The sequence below is a fragment of the Mustela erminea genome, chromosome 8, assembly GCF_009829155.1.
Source record: "Mustela erminea isolate mMusErm1 chromosome 8, mMusErm1.Pri, whole genome shotgun sequence".
Lineage (NCBI taxonomy): Eukaryota > Metazoa > Chordata > Mammalia > Carnivora > Mustelidae > Mustela > Mustela erminea.
Window position 1 is genome coordinate 57,648,936 of NC_045621.1, and position 26,964 is coordinate 57,675,899.

The following is a 26,964-nucleotide window of genomic DNA, read 5'->3' on the forward strand; positions in this document are numbered from 1 at the left end:
TTATTTTTTGTTGTTTTTTCCCCCTTTATAGATTACCAGCTGTTATACTTAATAATTCTTTATATTTAACTTTCCCTAATCAAATTATTATATGGTGTCTATTTCCTGATTGGACCTGACTGATATAAGATGAGAGATAAGAGATCTTCATCTCTAAAGAATAAATCTTCAAAGCATTTGTTTAAAAACCCCAAAAATACAAACAACCAGAGAGATAGTTTGGCTTTCTGCCAGAGTAATCTATTGCAAATGAGGCTTATATCTTGGTTATAATAAATAAGATGGGGGGAGAAGCAGTAAACATTTAAATCCAAGAACAATAGATTCTCATATTAAACCTACAAATAAAATAATATAAAATAAAATAAAAATTCAAACATAGATATATATAAGAATCTTAATCAACTGTCAAGTTTCAGTATTGTGCTTAAATGAATGTCATCTGGGCACCTGGGTGGCTCAATGGGTTAAGCCTCTGCCTTTGGCTCAGGTCATGATCCCAGGGTCCTGGGATCGAGCCCCACATCGGGGTCTCTGCTCAGCTGGGAGCCTGCTTCCCCCTCTCTCTCTGCCTGCCTCTCTGCCTACTTGTGATCGCTCTCTCTCTCTCTCTCTCTCTGTCAAATAAATAAATTAAATATTTTTTAAAAAATGAATGTCATCTGTATTTAGTTTAAAAAATCATCTGGGGGGAAAAATTATCTAGGGGAATAGGGAAGAGGAGGCTTTCTAAGTTGAGGCATAATTTACATATAACATTATATTAGATTCAGGTGTACAACATAATGATTCAATATTTGTACATATTGCAAAATGATCACCATAAGTCTAGTAAATATTCATCACCATACATACTTACAATTTTTTTCTTGTAATGAGAACTTTTAGGATCTACTTCCTCAGCAACTTTCAAATATGCAATACAGTATTATTAACTATAGTCCCTGTGTTATATAATACTTCTCCATGATTTACTTATTTTATAACTAAAAGTTTGTATTTTCTGACCCCATTCACCCACTTCACCCAACCCTAACCCCCAGTTGGTATCCACCAATCTGTTATCTATATCAACAGATATAGATAACAATAAAATTTGTTTGTTTGTTTCTTTGGTGTTTTGGTTTTAGGGTTTTGTTTGATTGTTTGTTTTTTAGGTTCCACATATAAGTGAGATCATACAGAATTTGCCTCTGTCTGACTTATTTCATTAGTATAATGCCCTTGAGGTCCATCCATGTTATTGCAAATGGCAAGCTTTCATTCTTCTTTTTTTTTTTTTTTTAAGATTTTATTTATTTATTTGACAGAGAGAGACAGCACAAGCAGGGAGATCCACAAAGGGAGAGGGAGAAACAGACTCCCCACTGAGCAGGGAGCAAAACACAGGGCTCCATCCAGGATCCTGGGATCATGACCCAAGCTGAAAGCAGATGCTTAACCAACTGAGCCACTCCATTCATTTTTATGGCTCAAAACTATTCTATGCACCACATCTTCTTTATACATTTATCTATTGATGGATACTTAGATTGTTTCCATATCTCAGCTATTGTAAATAATACTGCAATGAATATAAAGGCACAGATATCTTTTCGAGTTTCTTTCTTTCTTTTTTCCTTTCTTCCTTTCTTTCTTTTAAATAAATACCCAGAAGTGGAATTGAGGATCACAGGGTAGTTTTAACTTTTTGGGGAAACTTTTCCATAGGGGCTCCACCAATTTAAATCCCCACTATCTGTGCATGAGTGTTCCCTTTACTCCACATCCTCCCCAACACTTGTTATTTTTTGTCTTTTGAAAATAGCCATGCTAACAGATATGAAGGGATTTGGTGGTTTTGATTTGCATTTCCCTGACGATGAGTAGTGTTGAGTAGCTTTTTCATGTCCTGTTGGCAATCTGTATGTCTTCTTTGGAAAAACGATTATTCAGATGTTCTGCCCACTTTTTTTTTTTTTTATCAGACTGTTTTTTGTTTGTGTCATTGAAGTTTATGTATTTTTAATGTATTTTGGATATTAACCTCTTCTCAGATATTGTATGTGCAAATATTTTCTCCTATTCAGTAAGTTGCCTTTTCATTTTGTTGATGGTTTCCTTTGCTGTGCAGAGACTTTTTAGTTTAATGTAGTTTCACTTGTTTATTTTTGCTTTTGTTTCCTTTGCTTTTAGTATCAAGTCCAAAAATTCATCAAGACCTATATCAATGAACTTACCACCTATGTTTTCTTCTGGGAGTTTTGTGATTTAATTAGGTTTTACACATTAGTTTCTGCAAAAATATTAGCAAAAAGTAGGCCACAGGCCATGTTGGAAATGTAAGATTCACAGTTGTGTTATTTTGCACACGGTATTCAGAATTCCAAATTTTGAATGACAGAGAAAAAGAATCATAATACCTGTGGCAGGAATTTGTTATAAAGGTCAGTACCTAGGACAATGTTGGCCAAGTAGCAACTTCTCCAAAAGGCTATTTCTTTGTGGTTATTACTATCATTCATAACTTCTTTTTTACTATATTGATTAGTATGGCAAGAGGATTTCACTTGCTAGTAACAGAAAATCCACCTCAAACTAGCTTAATAAAAAAGGACTTCGGGGATTACGTAATAGCAAAGTCAGAAGGTAAAGGGTGCTTCAAAATTGATTGATCTGGTGACTCAGCAATATCATTAAAGACTCATTTTTGTCTATCACTCTTTCTGGCTACCCACTGGTGCTGGTTTTCCTAAGGCTGAAACTTTTTGTAGAGTTAGGTGGCTGCCAACCATAGTAAGTGTAGTGCATCTTCGTTCACTCTTGGTGAAAAAGTGAGCTCTGTCTTCCAAACAAGAGTACTGGGATTCACCCCGATTTTAGCTTACCCATGTATCAGGTATGGAGTTAGCTTCCCAAATAGCACATAAGGTGTAAGGGGGAATAGGAAAAAGCAATATGGATGTTGCATAAATGAACCAAAATATCTTGCTTAAATAATTTAATTTCCCTCTGTCAAATCTTCCTGTAATCCTTGAATATATTCACATTATGATTTTACAGAGATAGTGAATAAAAATATGGCAAGGAGTAAAGAATATGACAAAAAAACATCTTACATAGCCTTACCATGTGCTCAGTGTTTTAAATGCTTTACATATACTCACCCATTGGATCTTCAAAACTACCATAAGATTAAGACAAGAAGCTATTCAAGAATGGAATCGGGATTTAAAACCTAGTTAATATGGTTCAGATAACAATATGCTAACCCTTCTGGCACATTGCCTCTCAACAAAGAGGTGATTTTCAATTCGTCTGATGTGCTAAACAAAGAGCTTAGTTCTGTGGTAACCTCTCCCCAGAAGTGATCAGCATAGAGCAATGGATGAATAAAGGATTAATGAATAAATGAATGATAATAATAATGAATAATAAATAAATGACATGGGAAAGAAGTGTTCTAAGATTTTTTCCCCCATTCAAACACTATTTTAAAGCCTGAATCCCAATGACAAAAGAAACAAAGCACATACAAATGGAGTGATTAGAAACAGTTCTCTACTCACCTCACTCCACTTTCTAACCTTTATGGCATCCTCAAATTACGGTCAGAGATGATGAAGTACTTTGGAGCTAGGTTCTCCAATGCCGGAGAACGCTGCTAACAGTGTCAATCAGCTGCTTGATATTGAGAACATCAACCTGTTTGAGTCTCAGTTCCTTCCTCTTTGAAGTGAAGGGATTCAACCAGATTATCTAAAGAATAGCATGTACACACACACACACAGTTACATCTACACTGCTGACACTACTTCAGCCTTTCCCACTCAAACAATAGCTTGTGCTTTTCCTTAGAACCATGTTTATTGACTCTTTCATCACAGCTCTGGCATCCCTCCAAATATGATAAATTAAAAGGTAATTGGTAAACCAAAGAATAAATAACACACAAGGAACCTTGAAATCTTTCTGTGAGCTTCAACTAGTTAAGCCTCTCAGTGTCCCCCTTGAGTCAAGCTAAATATCTCCAAAGGGCAAATATCTTTGAAAGTCTGACTTATATTATTAAAGCCACAGAAAAACGTGGAGTTTACAGATTATTCTTTTTGTCTTTTCCTCTCTTCTCTGTAATTTCTGTCTTGTTGTCACTGTGTCTTAGAGTTTATAGATGGGCTAACGTGGTTTTTTTTAATCTCCTCAAGAGAATTAGGAGTATGAATTATTAATCCTGCTAATATTAGAAATTATATCTGGACTAAATTACTGTACTGTGTGTGTTTGCATAGAAAAGTATTGATGACCTTAAGCATCTCACAGAAATTTTAATTTCATGAATTCATAAATCCAGAAGAAATATGTTTCCTATAATGCAAATTTGTTTTCTACCATTTATAAATTTTGGATCTCTGTGAAGGAGTCAAGTAATTTTTATTTTCTTTATTCCGATATCTAAACCATTTGTCTGGGTTTCTCAGTTTAGAGCAAGAAATGCCTGTGAGACTCATTCTTTTGGTTAGTGGTTCTTATTAACTTGGACAGGAGGAATCCCAGTACATAGATCAAAATAAAAGGGCCATTTGGCAATAAACTATATGTATTGCTACCTTGGCCACTAAAAGAGAAAGTTGAATACATAATACCTGAAACAGACCTTTTTTTGGTGAGGTGACTTTATTCCCTGATGAAATTTTGTCAACTTACAGAGATTTTCAGTGGAGAATTAGATAGTTCACCATGTACCCTGTAGTAAGTACCATGAGGTTTGTTTATGTGCAACTCACTCAACTATACATAACAGATTAGAAAGGGAAAAAACTGAAAGATAAGTAAATCTTCACAAACAAAATGTGCAGTGTCATCTATCTTAACTAATGATATTCCGTCTTCTCTAAGTCTGCCCTATTTTTCAAAATTATCCCTGAAGAAAAGGCATCAAGTCTAATTCTCTCCTCCACTTCTCAGCAAGAACCCACCTTCTACATTGACCTTCTTTTCCTTTCCCATCATCGTGTTGTCTCTGATTACATCACTCCCACAACCCTATCCTAAAGCCAAATTAGGCCATGTGGAGCAGGGATTAGAGATGGTATATTCCCAGTTCATTAACTTCTTGTCAGTCTGTAAAAGCTTGCAAAATTGGGCATAAGAAGAGATAAGACTTGGTAGGGAAAACATCTGAACTTCTTTTTAACCGCCTCTAAAATTCCATATTATCAGCGAATGAGAGGATCTGTATTAAATGAAGGGTCCTATAATGGGCATCCCGGCTGTGCTATAGTAAAGTTGTTAAAAGCATAGACTTTGGAGACAAATGCCTATTTCCATTTATTAAGCTATGTGCACTTGATTAAATTAGTTGACTCCTTTATGTCTTTATCTTTTTTCTATAAGAGAGCACTCTCCTCATAGGGTACCTACCAGAATTAAGTGAAATAATACATGCAAAGTACTTAGAATTGTGCCAGGCCCACAGTAAATGTTATGTAGTTATTAGCCATTATTATCTAATCTGAGACTTTAATGCCCTTGCAGGATTCCCAAGCAGTGGTCATTCATCTTATGCTTGATTTTTCCCAGTAATTGGGAACTCATTACCTCCCAAGGTGATCTATCTCATCTTCTCACTATTGGAGTATTGATGTTTCTATAGTGAGTCAAAATTTGTTTTTCTCGTAGTTCCTACTTAACTAGTCTCAGGTCTACCTTGGAGCTACAGAGAAGAATTTAATTGATATTTGAACACTGTCATTTTGTTCTCATTTTCTTAAAACTAAACGTCCTCCATTCCTGCAATCATATACATGTAATATGGATGAGTATTTTGCAACTAGTTTGTCTATGATCATCTTAAAGAGTGGTACCTAGAAAGTTAGAAATGAAAGCAAGACTAGCATTCCCCTTATTCTCAAGAACATCCCAAAGTCCTATTCATTTTGGAGCTTTTTAGCATCCCCAGATTACTACCTCAAATAAAACTCTTAAGCTGTGTTTGTATGACTTCTACTAAGCTGCATCTCATCATCTCCTTTCTGGGCTCAGGCCACTTTTCCTGTTTTTTTGGTTGTTTGTTTGTTTGTTTGTTTGTTTCTAGGATGGTGGTAGGAGTGGCATTAGTAATTAGACAACTTTATAACTACTACTTTTTTTTTAGATTTTATTTATTTATTTGAGAGAGAGAGAGAGAGAGCATGAGAGGGGAGAGGTCAGCGGGAGAAGGAGACTCCCTGCTCAGCAGGGACCCTGACGTGGGACTCCATCCTGGGACTCCAGGATCATGATCTGAGCTGAAGGTAGATGCTTAACCAACTGAGCCACCCAGGCGCCCACTACTATTAAAGTACATGTTGGCACTGGCCTGTAAGTTGAGTTTCCAAATATTTTTGGATTTTAGTTCTATCAATCTTTTTATCATACATCACTAAGTGTCCTCTTTATTTTGATAATCAAAAATATATAGACATTGTAAGATGAGGAGGACAGAATACTGGGAAGCCACAGCTCTACTTTTATTCCTATTCTCAAAAATAACAGGTCTGAGGTACTTATTAACTGCACAGTCTATCTATGTACCCCACACATTTATTTTTTAAGGAAAAATACCAGGAACACTAAAACAGTGTCTATCATCAAGACTATAAATAATCCTCTACAGCATTAAAAAGCAAATTAAGATTTTCTGAGAAATTTTACTTATAAAGCTTTGGAAACAAGCAAAAAGTCACAAGTTTAGCCCAAAAGAAATCAAAGTAGAAAGGCATAAAGTATGTTTTTAACACTTGGTCCTTTGCTTGTTCAAACCCTGGATATCTAGGCAGCTCTTCCTGAGTTGCTCAGGCTCTGGGGACTGCCTTTCGGCCCACAAGCACCTTGTATCTCCGGTTTTACCTTTGGTATTGGGAACAGGAAAACGCTGTTTGCCTACCTGTCTCTTCCTTAAGGTCATGAGCTCCTTAAGGTCAAGAAAAAGCCTTTTAATAATCCCTATATCCAGCACAGAACCTAACACATAATAGATAATAAATATTTGTTGAATAAATAATTGAGCAAGCATGCTAACTATATATCCTTACTCATATAAGGCCAGTCATTAACTGAGGCTACACCCTAAGTATAGGAACTGTAAAGACTAAGGCTATTTCCCTTTCCCTAACTCTTCCTACTTCAACCACATTTCCTTTCCCCATTCATTATGGCCAGAAATTCCATTAAACGGGGACACCTTCAACTCTACAACTCTCTAAGATATAAAATGCAAATATCCCCACCAGAGAAGCAGTACTTTGACATAAATTTATATTAAGTTGCAAATTAGTGATACTAACTACTCCCTCCAGTGCAGTTTACAGAGATTTCAGTGTTAGCAGAAAAAGAATATCCATTATCCCTGCAGAGTCCAGCCCTGCTTTGGCCATGGGCTAATAAAACTGTAGAGCTTTAGCCCGCCAATAAGTAGAGGCTAGAAAATTCTGCTGCTTCCACACATATTATGCCTGGACCAAGGATCCACCCTGAAGTTTCCCATGTGATCATCTGAACCAAGTTCCTCGATGGGACACCTAACCCAAGCAGCCCAGCTGGTGAGCCAGCTTCTAGCTTCAGAGTTGCAAGTATCTGTGGCCTCTCATGGAGGAGAGAGCCTATCCCTGAATCCCAGTTAGCAATGAAGAGCCCTGACCTTCTTTTTTTTTTTTTAAAGATTTTATATATTTGTCAGAGAGAGGGAGAGAGAGCAAGCACAGGCAGACAGAATGGCAGGCAGAGGCAGAGGGAGAAGCAGGCTCCTTGCCGAGCAAGGAGCCGGACTCGGGGCTCCATTCCAGGAGCCTGGGATCATGACCTGAGCCGGAGGCAGCTGCTTAACCAACTGAGCCACCCAGGCGTCCTGAGTCCTGACCTTCTTCACCAGGTACCGTCCCCAGAGGATACTCTGCTTTCCCGGGATTCTTCTTAGGGGAGCCTTGGGGATCTGCCCCTGAGAACCCTGCTGTCCTAAGGTGGTGATGATAGCTTCCTTACTTGATTAGGAACTCCTTGGCCATTCACCTCTGCCTAAATGGGAACCTGACTTTTGCCTCTCTTTCTCTAGTTTGGATTTGGATCACCCTCCCATCTCCTCCTGCCTTGGTCATTGTACCCTAGTCTTTGTCATCTGGCTTGGTGCCATTTTGCTCCTTCCTCCCCCACAGTAATAACCGTATTTCAATCTGCCTGGTCACGTGGTTTATGACTCTGAGAGGAAAAAAGGAGGGGGAGGGAATAGGAAAAGGAACTGCCAGAGACAACAAAGATAAAAACTTCCATCTGTCTCACATGTTTTGTCTAGAGCCAGAAATGCTCCATGGCACAGGTTTTAAATTCCATGCACTCGGACAGAATTCCCTCAAAAAGCATCTCTAACTATAGCTTCTCCATCTTGCCTCAAGACCGTCCTGCAACCAGCACCCTACCAGGTTGAGACCAAATTCCCAGGACAAGCCAGATCTGCTGGAGCTTGGGCATCAGCCAAACGCACATGCCAAAGCAAATAGAAGAGGGAAAGGGCATAGAATGGAGAGACCGAAGGGGCATTTCCCAGTTAAGCCAACACACTGCTTTAAAAAAAAAAAATGCTGTGTTTATGAAATTACACTCATGCAAAAATATAAATTCTTTTTTTTTAATTAAAAAAATTTTTTTAAGATTTTGTTCTTTTTATTTGACAGAAAGAGACACAGCAAGAGAGGGAGCACAAGCAGAGGGAGTGGGAGAGGGAGAAGTAAGCTTCCCGCAGAGGAGGGAGTCCGATGTGGTGCTCAATCCCAGGATCCTGGGATAGTGACCTGGGCTGAAGGCAGACACTTAACGACTGAGCCACCCAGGTGCCCCCAAAATATAAATTCTGGAGAAGAAAATTTTCCTTCCACTTTTTGTTTTATTTTGCTCTATTTACAGTATTAGATAGGTTTTACTTATCCATTGCATATAAGAAAGTTTAAAGTTCGCTCTCGGTAAGAGAGTTGTAAAACACAAGTGCTGAAAGAAATTAATACTTCACTCTATATTAGATGAGTAAATGGAATGTTTTTCATTACATGCTTATTTCATCTTTTTAGATGCCCTAAAACGTATTTTCTTTTCACAGAACAATTTCATCATGAGTAGAAATATCTCAGGCTTACTTAACATCTAATTTAAGAGAGAACGGTACGTGAAAGTAGAAAACCAGACTGAGAATCAGAAGCTTGAAATTCTAGTCCTTCTAACAGTGGAACTTCGGGTGAAGTCTCAAAGTCCTCGTCTGTAAAACGCAGGAATTGAACAGGCTTTCCATCTTTTGTTGTTGTTGTTGTACAGTCATTTTCCTGTCCAGCAACTTGGTGTGCTAAGAGTGTGGTACAGTAAAAAAAAAAAAAAAAGAAAGAAAAGAAAAAGAATGCACTTGGATTCAAAAGACTCAGCTGCCTCTAACTTAATGACTTTGAACGTCTACCCTCTCCTGTTTCCTCATCTGTAATAAAAAAGAAATGGAACATATGGGGTCTCAGGACATTTCCAGCTCTAAAATTTTATAACAAAGACAAGTGTCTGCGGTGCATATGCTGCCTTCCATTAGCATGTTTTGCTCCAAGTAGCCTGAGAAGAATGGATGCATTTGTGAAACATTTTCCCTGCGTGCTGGAACACACATGCCCTCAGCCATACAAACAGGGCACCTTATTTCCCAAGGAGAAAGCTGTCTTAGGAGCCTTTCTGGCTTCATTTTTCTTCATAGTCTCCGGGACCATGCTCTGGAATCCAGTACAGGCTTCATCATTACTAGGCTTCTTCTTAGTGACCTCTGTAGGCCTTAAAGCAAAGGCAACCTCACTCAAATCTAGTCTTTGCCTGCTGTTTATAAATACACTGCTCAGGTTTAAAAAAAAAAACAAAAAACAGTGCCTTCTTTAAAGCTAAAAAAAGAAAATTTTCAAACAGACTTTAACATTTTCTTACATGAAAATATGCTTAATCCAAGAATATTTTTGTGTTTACAATTTCTGATGCCTTAACTCTTCACGAAAAGAATCTTTGATTCAAAAGGAAGTCAGAGCTACAGGCACGGGTGGTTTACAGAACATTTTCTGGTAGTCTTTGCTTCATTTCAATATCTTGCCACGATTGGCTGTTGAGAGCTACAAATAAGGAAGTCTTCAATTTAGGGGATTTCTCAGTGGAAGTTCCCAGTGCAACACAAGGGAGAGCTCAGGACGGTTTGGGCAACATTGCTAGAGCCTGCAGATAAAGCTTCTAGACTTCGTAACTGACCACTTCTTTCAAGAGCACTAGTCTATGAAGGAAGACTGATAACCTGGAGAAGAGGTAACCAAAGTTTTAGTTGTTCCTATCAATTTAATTCTCAACCTAGCAAGGTGGCGGGCATGTCTTAGACTAAAGCATTGCAGATTTGTTCTACTCTTTGCATCAATTACAAAGTGAGTAATTTATGACATGATTCGATAATGTCTTTGTATTTGTTGTCATAATTGGAAATTTGGCCCTTAAAAGGTGGAGTCCCTAACCAAGACTAAAGAAAATTTTTAAAAACTGTGATCTTTTTACATTCTTCCCAACTTTTAAGATCAAATTTATGTCTCTACTTGAAATAATTTTTTAAATTTATATCTGGAATATATGAGCTTTCTCCAATAACTGGTTTTTATAACATAATGTAAGACTTAAAAAGATATGTATTTGGCATAATTAAGTTGTATGTAGCTTACTAGGTTGAACAGTAAACTAATACTATATATATTTACACTTTGGGGGAACTAAATTTTTAAAGATCAATTCTGGCCTGATCCAGTGTGTCCCTTCAAAAATTAACTCAAGGTTAGTATTTTTTCATCTCCTAAGAAACACACGTAAATGAATATTTTTTAGAGTAAAATATTAACCTTACAGACAACATTGCGTTTCCTATCTTAGAACATTTAAACTTTGGCCATTATAGTAATCCAGTCTTATTTGCACAAATTGGCCTTTATTTTCACAATCAAAAATGAATGCTGCGGCGCCTGGGTGGCTCAGTGGATTAAAGCCTCTGCTTTCGGCTCAGATCATGATCCCAGGGTCCTGGGATCGAGCCCCACATTGGGCTCTCTGCTCAGCAGGGACCCTGCTTCCTCCTCTCTCTGACTGCTTCTCTGCCCACTTGTGATCTCTGTCAAATGAATAAATAAAATCTTTAAAAAAAAAAAAAAAGAATCCTAAAGATTATGTAGTATTTTCTCAAGAATAATCCTAAGAGGGGTGGCTCAGTCATCATGCCTCTGCCTTCAGCTCAAGTCATGATCCCAGGGTACTAGGACATGGTTCCCTACTCAGCAGGAGCTTGCTTCTCCCTCTCCCTCTCCCACTCCTCCTGCTTGTGTTCTCTCTCTCACTGTGTGTGTGGTCTTTCTCTGTCAAGTAAATAAATAAAATCTTTAAAAAAAAAAAAAAAACAATAATCCTAAGAAAAGTTGATAGTTTGAAAAGACTAAACAGCAAAAACCATTATCAACATAGCTGCTGTTTATTGAATGTCTGTTGGAGAAAGACAGTAACAGAATCTTCCAGCTAGTAAGTGGCGAAGCCAGGGCTCAAACTTGAGTTCATACTGCTTCTTCTTCTTCTTCTTCTTTTTTTTTTTTCTGACTCTCTGTGACTGCTGCTCTGCCTTCGTACAATACTGAAATAACATTTTGAGATGTCTTTGCCGAAGTGCGTAGTGATGGGGAAAAAAGGAAGATGACTTGGCCAAGGTCACAGACCAGCAAAGTCATTCATAGAAGCTTAGAAGCCATTCCAAGATCTCCCTTTCCTCACTCTCCCACCCCATGCCCCTCCTTCCTTCCAGGATGCACGTCCACCCATGCACACATTTGTCTACTTCCATGCAGCAGGGGACATGGGGCTGTAGACTAGGTCCAACCTGATGGAGGTTCCTCCAAGCAGCTACTTTGGGCCCCAAAGCACACAGAAACACATAAAGAAGTGTTTATTTCTTTTGAACACTTGTGACAATGAAAGAGATGGCCAAGTGGAAAATTTTAAATCAATTTGTTAAATTCTGCTCAGAAAGTTCTAGTTGGAATTCCATGGAACTTACACACTAATTAGAGGGAAATGATCATCCTTACAGTAAAGAACCTTCCTATCTGCACAAATTTTTTTTCTCTCCACGTATTAAAACCCCGGGAAATACCATAAGTTATTCATTTATTATAAAATATATTTCAATGTATTTTATTTATATTTATTATAAAATATACCTCAATATATTTTATCTTCTTTGTGTATAGGGCTGGGGATGTTTTTTTGGATAGGGACGTTCTTTCCACTGTATTTTCTAACCAATTACTGCTAGCATTTAGAAAAGTTCTTTATTTCATATTTTTATCTTGTATCCAGCTATTATGTTGATCCTTTATTTGTTCCAAGTTACTTTAGGTAATCCACATGTGATTCCTAGTTAAGAAAAATACAATTTTTCTCCTCTTTTTTTTTTTTTTCTCACCAAAACTCCTAAAACAGTGTTTAATAACAGAGGAGACAGAAGTTAACCTTGTCTTGTTCTGATCTCAGTGGGAATTTCCCTAGTGGTTAACATTAAGAATGATGATGGCTGTTGGTTTGAGATAAACATATTTATCATAAAATACAAATAACTACAAAATCCACTTCTCATACTGTTTTACAAATCATATCACATTACTATATTCAATGTCTTTTTGGTGTTATTAGAGATAACTGTAAGGTTTTTGTACTTTAAGGAATATAGTGCTCTGCTATTACACAATGCAGTAGTTGCCTTATTTAAAAAAATTCAATGTTATAGGGGGCGCCTGGGTGGCTGAGTTGGTTAAGCCTCTGTCCTCAGCTCAGGTCATGATCTCAGGGTGCTGGTATCAAGGTCTGCATCAGGCTCTCTGCTCAGCGGGGAGCCTGCTTCTCCCTCTCTCTCTGCCTGCCTCTCTGCCTACTTGTGATTTCTCTCTCTGTCGAATAAATGAATAAAATCTTAAAAAAAAAATTCAATGTTATCAAAAATCATTCCTCCATAATAAAGGTAGGTTTATAATTATAAAATATATTTAGTTATTGCTCTAGTTAAAATAATAAATCGGTTGATCAAAATGAACCAAGCCAAACCTACACATTTCCTCATTCTCTCTTTAATCCACATGCTTAGATGTCTCTTCTCTATTATTTTGGCTTCCCAATTCAGTTCACAACTCAAATTAGCAGAAAAGAATGAAAATAATGTGGCATAGCCAAGGAACCCTATCCAGGCAGAGCAACCAGATACTCAAACAAAGCAGCTATTCCTATGCTTTGTGCAAAAAAGCTTTCCCCCTATGATGACTGTGCTAGCTGCAAGCCACAATTGTGTTATAATCAACAGCAGTATGCAAAATGTGTGCCAAATTAATTAATCTTACACCAATTTATATTAAGAAAATGTACGTTAAAAGAAATCTGTAAATTGTTGAGATCTTTTGCTTTCATTTTCACAAGTGAAATTACTTTGTATTTTTATTTTTTGATTAAAAACACCAAAGTTTTCCATGTTCTAAAAAGTTTAATGAGAGTTATCTGCTCCTTGAAATGTTTAAAGAGCAAATCTTCACACTGTTTATCCTTGGCACCCACTTTTGGAAGTAATTCTTTAAAAGCTTTCCAATATTTTCTATTGTTATTGATCTAGTTGGGTTTAATGCTGTTTTTTCCACCCAGTTAAGGTGGTTTATAAATGATCTTTTTCATCAAATTTTTCAAAGGTATTAGCATACACAGCATTCTCTTGTACTTTTTTTTATCATCTCCATAACTATGTGGATAAACTTTTTCACCAATAATTTTGTTCGTTAATGTTTTCTCTCTCTTTTTTTTTCCTGATTGAACATGTCAGAGAATTTATCCCTTGGATTTATCATTTTATGATCAGCTCTTTTTTTAGTAGTTTTTGCTTTTATCTTTACCTGCATTTTCTCTTTTGAGATTCATCTATTTAAGGGGGGAAGGGGGCTAAAGGAGAGGGAGAGAGAATCTCAAGCAGACTCCCCACTGAGCAGGGAGCCTGATGTGGGGCTTGATCTCTGGACCCCGAGATCATGGCTTGAGCCAAAATGAAGAGTTGGAAGCTAACCAACTGAGCCACCCAGACACCCCTCTTTATTTTCTTAATGTCTCTTATTAGACTACAATATTTTACTTTTTCTCTTTTCAGTTTTTGAGTTAAATGCTTAGTTCATTTATTTTTATTATTTCCTGTTCTTAATGAAAGTACTTAAAGCTAAGAATTTTCTGAGCACCATTTTAACTGTCTTACAACTTTTGATAGGTCACTTTCATATCATTGTTATTTTGTTTTTAATTGTAGCTTTATTTCCTCTTTGATCCAAGAGCTATTTAGGACAACCAAGTTGTTTTCAGTTAATGGCCTTTGTTTCGAACAGTTTTAGATTTAGGGAAAAACTGCACCAACACAACAGAGAGTTTCCATATTATCACCCTGCCTTGTCTCATCACATAATTTCCCCTATTACTAACATTTTACATTAGGATGTACTTGTGTATGTGTTACAATTAATGAACAAGTATTGATATGCTTTTATTAACTCAGTCTATAGTTCATTCAAATTTTCATATTCTTTCCTATTTTAAAAAATTGAGGTAAAATTCACATAACATAAAATTAAACATGGTAAATTAAATAATTTGGTAGCATTTATTGCATTCACAGTGTCTTGCAACCAACACCTCTATCAAGTGTCAAAACACTGTTATTACCCCAAAAGGAAACCCTTTATTGAATTAGTTAAGCAGGTGCTCTGCATTTCTTGTTCCCCTCAATGCCTGGCAACTGCCAATCTGTCCTCTGTCTTTATTGATATGTCTGTTCTTGGTGTTTCATATAAATGAAATCATATCATATGTGTGTTTTTCTGATTGGCTTCTTTCACTGAACGTAATGTTTTCAAGATTCATCCATATTGTAGGATATATCCGTACTTTATTCCTTTTATGGCCAAGCAATATTCTATTGTATGTATGTACCACAATTTGTTTATCCATTTATCAATTGTTGGGTAGGGTAGTTGTGCTATTTTTACTTTATGGATATTGTAAATGGTTTTGCTATGACCATGTATTTGTTTGAGTACCTGTTTTCAATTCTTAGGAATATACCAAGTGATAGAATAGTGGGTTGTTCTGTTTGACTTTTTAAGGAAGAACCAAATAGCTTTCCACAGTTGTCAAGCCATTTTAAAATGCCCACCAGAAATATATGAGAGCTCTGATTTCTCCACATTCTTGCCAACTCTTGTTATTTTCCTTGGTTGTGTTATCATTATTATTGTTATCTTAGTGCAGGCAAAGCGGTACCTCATTGTGGTTTTGATTTACATTTCCCTGATGACTAATGATATGGAGAATCTTTCATGTGCCTGCTGGCTATGAGTATAATCTCCCTGGAGAAATGTCTGTAAGTCCTTTAGCCATTTTTAAATTGGGTTGTTTGTCATTTTGCTTTTGAGCCTTTAGTGTTCCTTATGTATTCTGGATTCTTAGAGTTTCATCAAATATGTGACTTGTAAATATTCTCTCCCATTCTGTAGATTGTCTTTTAATAATGTCTTTGATAGGGCCTTTCAATGCCCAATTTTTCTATTAATTTTTTATGAAGTCAAATTTATTTTTTCTTTTCTTGTTCATGAGTTTGGTATCATATTTAAGAATCTAGTGCCAACTTCAAGGTCATAACGATTTACCACTATGTTTTTATCCAAAAGTTTTATAGTTTTACTTGTTAAATTTAGATCCATTTTTAGTTAATTTTTGTAAATAGTGTAAGGAAAGAGGTCCAACTCATTCTTTTGATTATGACTGTGAGTTGTCCTAACATCATTTGATAAAGAGGCTACTCTTTCTCCATTGAATAGTCTTTGTGTCCATATCAAATATCAATTCATCAAATATGTATGGGTTTATTCTTCACTCTCATTTATAGTCCATCGATCATATATCTATCTTTATACTGATACGTCACTGTTTTAGTTACTGCAGCTTTGTAGTAAGTTTTTAAATTGGAAAGTTTGAGTCCTTCAACTTTATTTTTCTTTTTCAGTATTCTCTCAGCTATTCAAGGTCCCTTGTAGCTCCATCTGAATTTAAGGATCAGCTTTTACATTTCTGACACGAAAAAGGCTATTGGAATTTTGATATAGATTACATTAAATCCATAGATCATTTTGAGAAGCATTGTCATCTTAACAATATAACTTCTTTTAATCCATGGGAATGTCGTCCCATTTATTTAGATCTTCATTTCTTTCAGCAATGTTTTGTAGTTTTCAATATACGAGTGTTTTACCTCTTTGGTTATATTTATTCCTAGATATCTTATTTTGGAGATGCTATTATAAATGGAATTATTTTTTTAATTTCCTTTTTGGATTGTTCATTGATGATGTATAGAAACAACTGATTTTTGAGCATTGCTCTTGTATCCTGCACTGTTGCCAAACTCATTTACTAGCTCTACTAGCTTTCTTGTGGATTCTTTGGGACTTTCTATACATAAGATAATTTCATCAGCAAATAGAAATATTTTTACTCCTGGCATGCCTGGCTGGCTCAGTCAGTAGAGCTTGCATGCAACTTGGAATTGTGAGTTTGGGACCCATGTTGGATGTAGAGATGATTTAAAAACAAAATCTTTAAAAAACAGAGAGAGAGAGAAATATTTTATTTTTATTTTTTCTTTCTTCTTTTTAAAAAATATTTACTTATTTATTTACTTGAAAGAGAGAAAAAGAATGAACATAGAGGGAAGAGGCAAAGGGTGAGAGAGAGAGAATTCAAGAAGATTCTGTGCTGAGTGTGGAACCCCATACAGGGCTCCATCTCAGGACACTAAGATCACAACCAGAGCTGAAACCAGGAGTCTGATGCACTCAGGCCCCCTTATTTTTACTTCTCTCTAATTTATATGCTTTGTATTTCTTTTTCTTGTTTAATAACTCTGGCTAAAACTTTCAGAACAGTGTTGCATAGTAGTGGTGAAAGGATGCATCCTTGTCTGTACCTGAAATTATTGGGAAATGTTCCAGTCCTTCACTGCTGAGTACAATGTTAACTGGAGGTTTTTCATAAATACTCTTTTTCATTTTGAGGAAGTTCCCTTCTAGTCCAGGTTGCTAAGTCTTTTCATTTTTTTTTTTTTAATATTCATGAAATGGTATTGGATTTTGTCAAATGCCTTTTCTGCATCAATGGAGATCATCATGTGGGGTGTTTTTCCTTTATTCCGTAATGTGGTGTGTTGCCCTGAATAATTTTTTTCTTCTTTAACCACCCTTGCAGTCCAGGGATAAATCATACTTGGTCATGATGCATAATCTATTTAATATGCTATTCGACTCTGTTTGCTAACATTTTGGGAATTTTAAATTTTTATTCATAAAGAAAATCATTAGTTTTTAGTTTTCTTTTTTCTGTTGTTTTTATCTGGCTTTGATATCACAGTAATGCTGGCTTCATAAAATGAGTTAGGAGTATTCCCTCCCCCTCTGTTTTTTTGAGTTTGAGAAGGATTGGTGCTAATTCTTTTTTAAGTGTTTGTTAGAATTCTCCAGTGAGGTCATCTGTTTCTGGACTTTGTTGGGAAGTTTCTGATTATTGATTCAATCTCTTAATTTGTTATAAGACTGTTCAGATTTTCTGTTTCTTCTGATTTAGTTTTCCTTGTGTGTTTCTAGGAATTTCTATCTCTCAACTAGATCATCTTATGTGTTGGTCTGTGATTCATAGTAGTCTCTTATAATCCATGTTATTTCTGTTTGGCTGGTGGCAATGTCCCCACTTGCATTTCTGGTTTTAGTTATTTATTATTCTCTTTCCTTTTTTCTTCAAAGTCTAGAAAAGTTTTGTCAAATTTACACATCTTCTCAAAAAACCAAGTTAGACTTCATTGATTCTATTGGGTTGGGTGTTTTTGTTTTGGGGGGGGGGTTGGGGTCTATTTCATTTATCTCTGCTCTAATCTTTATTATTTCCTTCCTTCTATTAGCTTTGGGTTTAGCTTGCTCTTCTTTTTCTGGTCCTTGAAGGGTAATTTGCGTTATTGATTTCAGAGCTCTCTCCTTTTCTAATGTAGATGTTAACTACTATTAATTTCTTTCTAAGCACTGCTTTCAGTCATCTCATAAGGTTCGGTATGGTACAATTTTGTTTTCATTAATCTCTAAGTAAATCTAATTTCCTTTGTGATTTCCTCTTTTGATCAGTTGTTTAAGAATGTGTTGCTTAATTTGCACATATTTGAATTTTCTAGTTTTCCTTCTGTTATTGCTGTCTAGCTTCATTTCATTTTGGTTGGGAAAGATACTTTGTATGACTTCAGTCTTTTTAAATATATTGAGTCTTTTTTTGTGGCTTACCATTTGTTTATCCCGGAGAAGTTTCCATATCTACTTGAGAAGAATGTATATTCTGCTCTTGTAGAGAGCTGTGTAGAATGGCCTATATATGTCTCTAGGAGCTTGTTGATTTACAACATCATTTAAGTCCTCTCTCTTTCTTGATTTTCTATTTTTCTACCCGTTATTAAAAGTGGTGTAGTAAATTCTCCAACTGTTATCATAGTACTGTCTATTTCTCCCTTCAATTCTATCAATATTTGTTTCATATATTTGGGGGATCTATTGCTTGATGTGTAAATGTGTATAATTGTTAGATCTTTTTGATTAGTGACCCTTTCATCAATATATAATGTCCTTCTTTGTCTCTTGTAGCAGTTTTTTACTTGAAAGGTATTTTGTGTTAATTTAACTGCCATGGGGGCGCCTGGATGGCTCAGTGGGTTAAAGCCTCTGCCTTCAGCTCAGGTCATGATCCCAGGGTCCTGGGATCAAGCCCCACATCAGGCTCGCTGCTCAGCAGGGAGCCTGCTTCCCTTCCTCTCTCTGCCTGCCTCTCTGCCTACTTGTGGTATGTCTGTCAAATAAATAAATAAAATCTTTAAAAAATATATATATATATATATATTTTAAAGATTTTATTTATATTTAATATATTTTATATATATATATATATATATATATATATATATATATATATATGACTGCCACATGTTTCTTTTGGTTACTCTCTGCATGGAAAATTTTTTTTCTATCATTTTACTTTCAAATTAGTTGTGTCTTTGGATCTAAAGTAAGTATCTTGTAGTAAGCATATAGTTTGATCATGTTATATTATCCATTCTGCTAAGTTTTGCCTTTTGATTAGAGGGGTTAATTCATTTATATTTCAAGAAATTACTGATAAGGAAGGACTTACTTCTGCCATTTTGCTATTTGATTTCTGTATGCCTTATACCATTTTTCTGTTCCTCACTTCTCACATCAGTGCCTTCTTCTGTGTTTAATTGATCCTTTGCTTTGTACCCTTTTATTCCCTTATCATTTTATTATATATATATGTATACTTTTTTTAAAGATGGTGTCTTAGTTCTCATTCCCTTCTCATCTTATTTTATATATATATATATATACATATATATTTTTTAAGATGGTGTCTTAGTGCTTACTGTGGAGATTATAAATAGGAACTTAAATTTATAACTATTCAATTTTAATTAATGCCAACATAGCTTCAATAATATACAAAAGCTTTACTCCTATACAGCTTAGTTCCTCCCTTATGTTGTTGTAATCACAGACTTTATACATTATGTACCCATTAATATAGATTTGTAATTTTTAAAGCATTTGTCTTTTAAATCATAGGAAATAAAAGAGGAGTTACAAACCAAAAATACAATTATTTTTGTTTTTATGTCCATCAATGTAACTGTCAATGTCAAATTTTTTCTTTGTAATGCTTTGAATTATTGTCTAGTAGCCTTTTATCTGAGCCTAAAGGATTCCCTTTATCATTTCTCATAGAGTAAGTAAATCCACTAACACTGAACTCCCTCAGTTTTTTATTATCTCAGAGCATCTTAATTTTTCCTTCATTTTTGAAGAATGATTTTGCTAGATAGAGAATTCTTGGTTGACATGTATTTTTTTTAGCACTTTAAATTTGTCATCCCACTGCCTCCTAGACTCAATGATTTCAAAGTGAAATTGGATGTTAATCTCACTGAGGATCCCTTATGCATAATGAGTCACTTCTCAGTACTTTCAAGATTTTTTCATCTGCGGCTCTAAACAGTTTAATTATAATGTGCTTCAGTATAGGTCTCTCTGAGTTTATCTTATTGGAGTTCATTGAGTATAACATTTAGAAATCGACAGGAGAGAAAATGAAGAATAAGAAGAACCATTAGGAGGCTAGTATGGTACATAAGAATTGATGGTGCCTTGAACAAGGGGTTGGCAGTAAGGACAGAGAATGGAAATGAAGACAGTGTGTAACAATGAAGAGAGAAAGTATATGCATGCAAGAAATGTTGCAGAGGAGAACTCATGTGAATTACCTTATTGGGTGACTGATTAAATGTCAGAAAGTAAGAGTTTTATATCTTTGTTCTATGGGGAAATTTTTTTTCTTTCTTCCTCTATTAATGTGAAAATAAACATACAGTTTTGAATTCTATGTATAGCTACTTACCTTCATATTAAAAAAAGAACCCTAAAATAATATATGTCCAATTATCATAGAATGATATCCTATCTATCATTGGCTTATTTCTATAAGAAGAAGATTTAAAAAAATGGTAAATTAGAACTTTTCACTCCCTGCCACCTCTCTTCCACCCACTTGAGTTTTTGTTGCTATAAACAGGAATTTTAGAATAGATTATTATTAAATTATTTATTTATACTTGTGCCCTATATCTTCACAATTACTTTTAATAGCCTCATTATATTTGCTGCAAATTTTCACTTAATCCAGTAGTTATTTCTAATATTTACAAATATTTCTTTTATCTCAAATTTTACCTTTCCTTTTTTAAAAAATGTGATTCCCTTCTTGACTATCTAAAGTGTTTCTTCAACTATTTCAGGAAATGGGTAGTATATTTCTGAACCTTGACGTATCAAAGAATATCTTTGTTTTCATTTCCTATGTGAATGATAACTTGGGTGGCTATAGACTTTGTCGGTTAAAACTTTCCCACACAACTGTAGATGTTATTCTAATCAGCTTCTGAAGTTTAATATTGAAAATAGTCTATTTTTCTTTCATTGCAAATAATTTATTCTTTTCTACCTGTATTCTTCTTCTTTTTTTTTTCCCCTGCCTGTATTCTTATTGAATTCTTTCCATACCTTAGATATAGAAAAACTTCCCTTACTCTCTCAAGCCTGGACTCCAGTGTGTTTTCAAAGTACCCTATTCTGACCCTTATTATAATACTGTAATAACCATTGTGCAGCAATTACCTTCTTTTTCTACATATGTTACCCACCACAGACACTAAGTTCTTTTAAAGTAGGACTGTGTTTTGGTCATCTTTGTATCTCTAACTTCTAGCATATAGCAAGCACTCACAAAATATTTGCTGAATATATAAATAAATTGATAAATACTTTCATATCAAAATTTTTGTCAGGATATGTCAAAGTGTTTTGTCTCTTTTCATTAATACATTTCAAAACTTATTGAGTCCTTTGCATCTCCAATTGCTTTGGATATATCTTCTGATATATCTTTGGTTACTATTTCTATTCTGTTTACTCTCTCTCTTCTTCAGGAAGATGTTAGAGCACTTTCTTTCCACTGTCCCATTTCATGGTTTTCTTCTGTTTGTCCTTTCCATTGAGATTTGAGAGAGTTTTTCAGGCTTGTACTCTAATCATTGATTTAATATTCTGCAGTATTGATTGCATCCTTGATTATGACCAAATAGTTATTTTTAATTTTGCAATTGTGTGTTTTATGTCCTTACAGTCTTAACTTATCCAATTTTGTTTTTATTTCTCCCTGTCTCTTAACTAGGTCCATCTTTTCCTTAGTGTAATATTTTGTCTAATAAGACATCTCTTTTTTTTTTCACAGAAAATGCAAAGCACATTTTTCCCATTTACTTATGCTTCTGGTAAGCCATTTTCCAAAGTGTTCATTTTCTCTGCATTTTGAAAACTCTTTTTTTTTTTCTTCCTTTATGCAGCATAACCTTTTCAAAGGGATGCTTTGTTTTCTATTTTCTCATTCCAATCATTCTGTGGCCCTTACTAACCAGATGTATGGATTTTCCTTGGCTCTTTTCTGCCTGCTTTCTCTTAGTTCCTCAGCACAGATATGAAGCTGAGAGACATGTAGACATACACAGGTCACAGGGACTTTTTTGGCCTGAACCTGACATTTATTAATTTTTCACTGTAAGTATTGACCTGAGGTGAGATTTTTTACCATTATTGCCTAATTATTTTAGTATGAAGAGGAGGATTCTTGGTTAATCAGAAACAATCATTGGTCTTTTCCTTGTTAGGAACTCTGTAGGAAAAATCAAAGTCTCAGGGATAGTCAAACACAGAGCTCTGGGTTTGCTCATTGCTTTCATTATTGGCCTCACATAAAACATCACATTTATCCACTTCCATTGGGCTTGTTAGTATACTCCAAATCATAGCTCCAAAGATAATAATAAAGAGAAGTATTCATGGGCAACTGAGACAAAGAGAGGTAAAATACTATGTGCAGGTCACACATAGTAGTGGGGTTTCTACCCAATTCACTAGCAGGTGCCATGAGGCAGATCATTTTGCCACTGTTGTTTAGGCCAGCAGATTTACTCATTCTCAAGCAACAAAGGTTATGTCCATTTCAGCCCCACAGTTCTTGGAAATGACTGGAAATCCTGCCAAATTTTGTCACTAGGACGCTTGTGGGTAAGCTTACAGCTATTCTTTTGATGTTAGTTGTTTTTTTGTTGTTGTTGTTTTTTTGTTTGTTTTCTTACTCAGAAAAAGGCATCCTTTGGGAACGACTCAAGCCCAAGAGGGCAAAGCTTGGCAAGTGACCAGCCGTGTCAGCCAGGTGCTCTGTATATGGCAAAGTCTGCTCAGCCATATGTGCTGGATCTGGTCATCAATTCTTTCTTCCAGTGCTATTATGAGTTCTCATATTTTTCTGATTTTTTATTAGGCATTTAATTTAGAGTCTGAGACACAAACAGCTAGTCCAGATGTCATCCTAAATCGGAAGTCAACCAGATTCTATTAATAGTGATACTTCACATCAAAGATTTGACAGAGATCATTGATGCATACCTGACATTCCAAGTTGTAGTAAGTGTTTATACTGGCAGCTTTCCTTGTCTCTAGATTTATATTCAGAACACTCAGTAAAATATTAAGCAGTTTTGAAAATAGCACTTAAAATATTTTTAATGAGTCTGCAGTTCTCATTTGCATCCCATTCTACCCCATAGTACTGCTTGCTAGCCTAAGGTATATATAAATACAATATAAGTAGAGGAAAATTGAAGTGAAATTATGTCATTCTTCTAAAGGTCTAAACCTCAAATAAATGTCTCCATTTGATTCCTAATCTTATAAAATATACTGTATGTCAGTTCTAAAAAATTCATCATCATTATAGACAAAGGAAAATGATTGATGTTATCTTAGCCTAAATTTTGTCTATTTATCCCAGCATTCATGCATGTTTCACACACTAGAGAAGTATGCAGCCATTTCTGTTTATGACTACAACATCATGAGATTGAAAAGAGAGAAAAATATATATTTAAGAAATGTGTATGTTTAATTTTTTTATTCCTTTTTCAAAACTCTTAACACCTCCACGTTCAAAGTGCTTATCATTTAGTTTTAGATTCTAGATATATTATTAACATCCCATTATTTCAATTAGAAATTATCAAAGCAGCTCCTTCAATTTGCTCAAAAGTTGGGTGAGATGGACTTCATTAAAATAAAAAAAAATTCTGCTCTGCAAAAGACACTGTCAAGAGAATGAAAAGACAAGCCACAGACTGGGAGAGAATATTTGCAAAAGATACATCTGATAATGGACTATTAGCCAAAATACACAAAGAACTTTTAAAGTTCAACAACAAGAAATCAAAGAACACAAATTTAAATGGACCAAAGACCTTAACAAATATTCCACCAGAGAAAATATAAAGATAGATGGCTAATAACCATATGAAAAGATGCTCCACATCATATGTCATCAGGGAATTGAAAATTAAAACAATGAGATATACTCCATGCCTGTTAGAATGACCAAGATCTAAACACTGACAACACCAAATGCTGGCAGGGATGTGGAGCAAAAGGAACTCTCATTCATTGCTAGTAGGCATACAAAATGGTGCAGTCACTTTGGAAGACAGTTTGACAGCTTCTTTCAAAGCTAAACATACTGATTATATATATGATCCAACAATCCCACTCCTTGGTATTCACCCAAAGGAGTTGAAAACTTATGTCCACACAAAGACCTACACACTACTGTTATAGCAACTCTATTTATAATCGCAAAAATTGGAAGCAACCAAGATGTCCCTCAATAGGTGATAAATAAATGGATAAATAAACTGTGATACATCCAGACGATGGAATACTATTCAATGCTAAATTCAAATACTATTCAGTGCTAAAAGACAAGCTATGAAAAGACATGGAGGAAGCTGGAATGTACATTACTAAGTGAAAGAAGTCAATCTGAAAAGGTTACATACTTTTTGATACCAATCATATGACATTCTGGAAAAGGCAAAACTATGGAGACCATACAAAGATGAGTGGTTGACAGGGATTGGGGGTGCGAGGGATGAATAGGTGGAGCTCAGAGGGTTTTCAGGACAGTGAAACTACTCTAGTGTAGTATGATACTAAAATGATGGATACATGTTATTATATATCTGTCCAGGATGAACCTTAAAGGAAACTATAAACTTTGGAAGACAATGTTATCTTTATGTAGATTCATCAGTTGTGACAAACATTCTGTTCTGGTGGGAGATGTTGATAATGGAAGAGTTTTCTGCATAAGTTGGGATAGAGAGTATATAGGAAACTCTGTATCTCCCACTCAATTTTGCTATAAAACTAAAACCACTATAAAAATTATTTTTTTAAAAAAGTGCTTGACTGTCATATTTAACTTGATTGCTTATTACAAGAAACTGTTCAACTGATCACAATGTTATATATGAAAAGTTTCTATTTGTTTAAACGTTTTTTTACAATACATTTTGGCTTTGACTTTTAAAACTAAGCCCAATATTAAAAAGAGCACTGTAACTTGGTAAGTTTTAAATCCTTGGATTTACAAGCCTAAGGAAAGAAGTACAAACATCCATGATTCAGAAGTGTAAGGAGAAAGTGTGGCAATCAGAACCCGAGTCTCCTGCTCTAACAAAAAATACAATCGCAGGAAGAGCAAGATGCTAAGCTCTCCGAGAAGATAGCAGCTTTGAAGTTTCGTAGGACTGTATGATCAGAAAAAAGAGAGCTCAAGAATTCCAGACTGGGCTTGAATCTTTCAGGATGAAGAAAGAATCATTGGCTAAAGACTTAATCAAGCATGGGTTGGCCAAAATCTCCAGGACAAGAAAGTTCTCAACTTCAGAAATTTTGTGAAGCTTATGGATGTAAAGCTATGTTCTAGAGTAGGCTGTGCCTGATAACAACATATAGTATTCATGGTCATTTTAATCCAAGCTATCAAACTTTACTTCAATGTCCTGAGGATGCTTGTGCTTGGTGATGGGGTCTTTTTCAAACCCTCCCAACCCATGTCAGATAGATACGTGCAAAAGTGGTGAGATTTTTAAAAAATATTTTTAAGTTAAATAAATAACATATGTCATTACTATGGAAGCTTCAGAGACGCTTCTGAATGCTACATGCATTCAGCCAGGTGCAATCAAGCTCCAGTCAACGTGGAAAGTCCTAGACTTCAGGGCTCTCAGGAGGCTTCCACAAGTGCTGTGGATCTGAATGTTCTGTTTTAGTGCAAGGAATCTGAGGGAAACCTTTTTGGTGCAAGGATCCAGACTGACATGAGTGACTCTGGACAATATCTTTCATTTGAAGAACATTCTAAAATTTACCATGTGGTTTTGCTCACGTTGTTGGATTGACCCTCACAACCACCCATTTAGTGAAGTAGGTTATCACTGTCTCTATTTGTCCAATAAAATATTAAAGATTTCATTAGGTTAAGCAACTTGCCTGAGCCCAGAGGTATCAGAGCTAAAACTGAGAGTTCACGCACTTCTAGGGGTATCTGTCTAAAATTTCTATCTTTGAGAGTGTTCAAGTTGAGCTAGGAAATGGAATAATGGAGAAGTCTTAATTCATGAGAATTTTCTGTAAAGGTCTACTTGTCTCTGGCAACCAATTCAACTTTAGCAAGCACATTTACTGAAAGTTATTACAACTGGGGAGAAACCAAATGGGTGTGCGTGTGTATGTGCATGTGTGTTGTGTTTCTCAGTGTGGACTTTAATCACCTTAATCACATTCACATGAGAATCCTATAAAAATGCAGGTTCCAGGCTTCACCCCAGTTGCCCTAACTCTACCATCTCTAGGGGTGAACTAGTAAACCTACATCTTTAACAAGCGTCTCAGACGATTCTTGTGTATGCTAACCCACATACAGGGTGATATTAGACCTGGCTATTTTCTGTTTAGGAAAAAAGTCTTCCTAAGTCCCTCAGGTGGCCTTTAACCTTGACATTGTTGACTTTTCGCCGCTGTACTTCAGCTAGGCGAGGCCAGGCGGGGTGAGGCGGGGCGGGGCGGGGCGGGGCGGGGCGGGGCGGGGCCGGACCGTGCTTGGGTGGGCGGGGCGATGCTTGGGTGGGACGGGAGGGGTCCGGCCTGGCCTGGCGGGGTGGAGGGTGAAGGGTTAAAAGCTCCGCGCGCAGGCGCTGCCCTCTGAACTGGAACGGAAAACAACTTCCGGCCGACACATTCGGCCGGGCGCCGCCGCTCCGGGGTGTGAGAGACAGGCGCGGAAACCCTGAACTGTGAGTAAGAAACTTCG

The 26,964-nt window shown here is 35.9% G+C and overlaps 1 protein-coding gene across 4 annotated transcripts in view; it reads left to right on the forward strand.

Moving 5' to 3' along the window:
- The first annotated feature begins 10,179 nt into the window (after nt 1–10,179).
- TANK (TRAF family member associated NFKB activator) overlaps nt 10,180–26,964 on the forward strand; it is an 88,424-nt gene continuing 71,639 nt past the window's right edge. For 2 of the 4 annotated variants that reach the window (XM_032355729.1, XM_032355733.1), the window contains exon 1: nt 10,180–10,320. The gene's annotated coding sequence lies outside the window, so the exon portion shown is untranslated. Of the gene's footprint in view, nt 10,321–26,780; nt 26,948–26,964 lie in introns of those variants that run through there. The other 2 variants (XM_032355727.1, XM_032355732.1) reach the window with 2 other exon arrangements.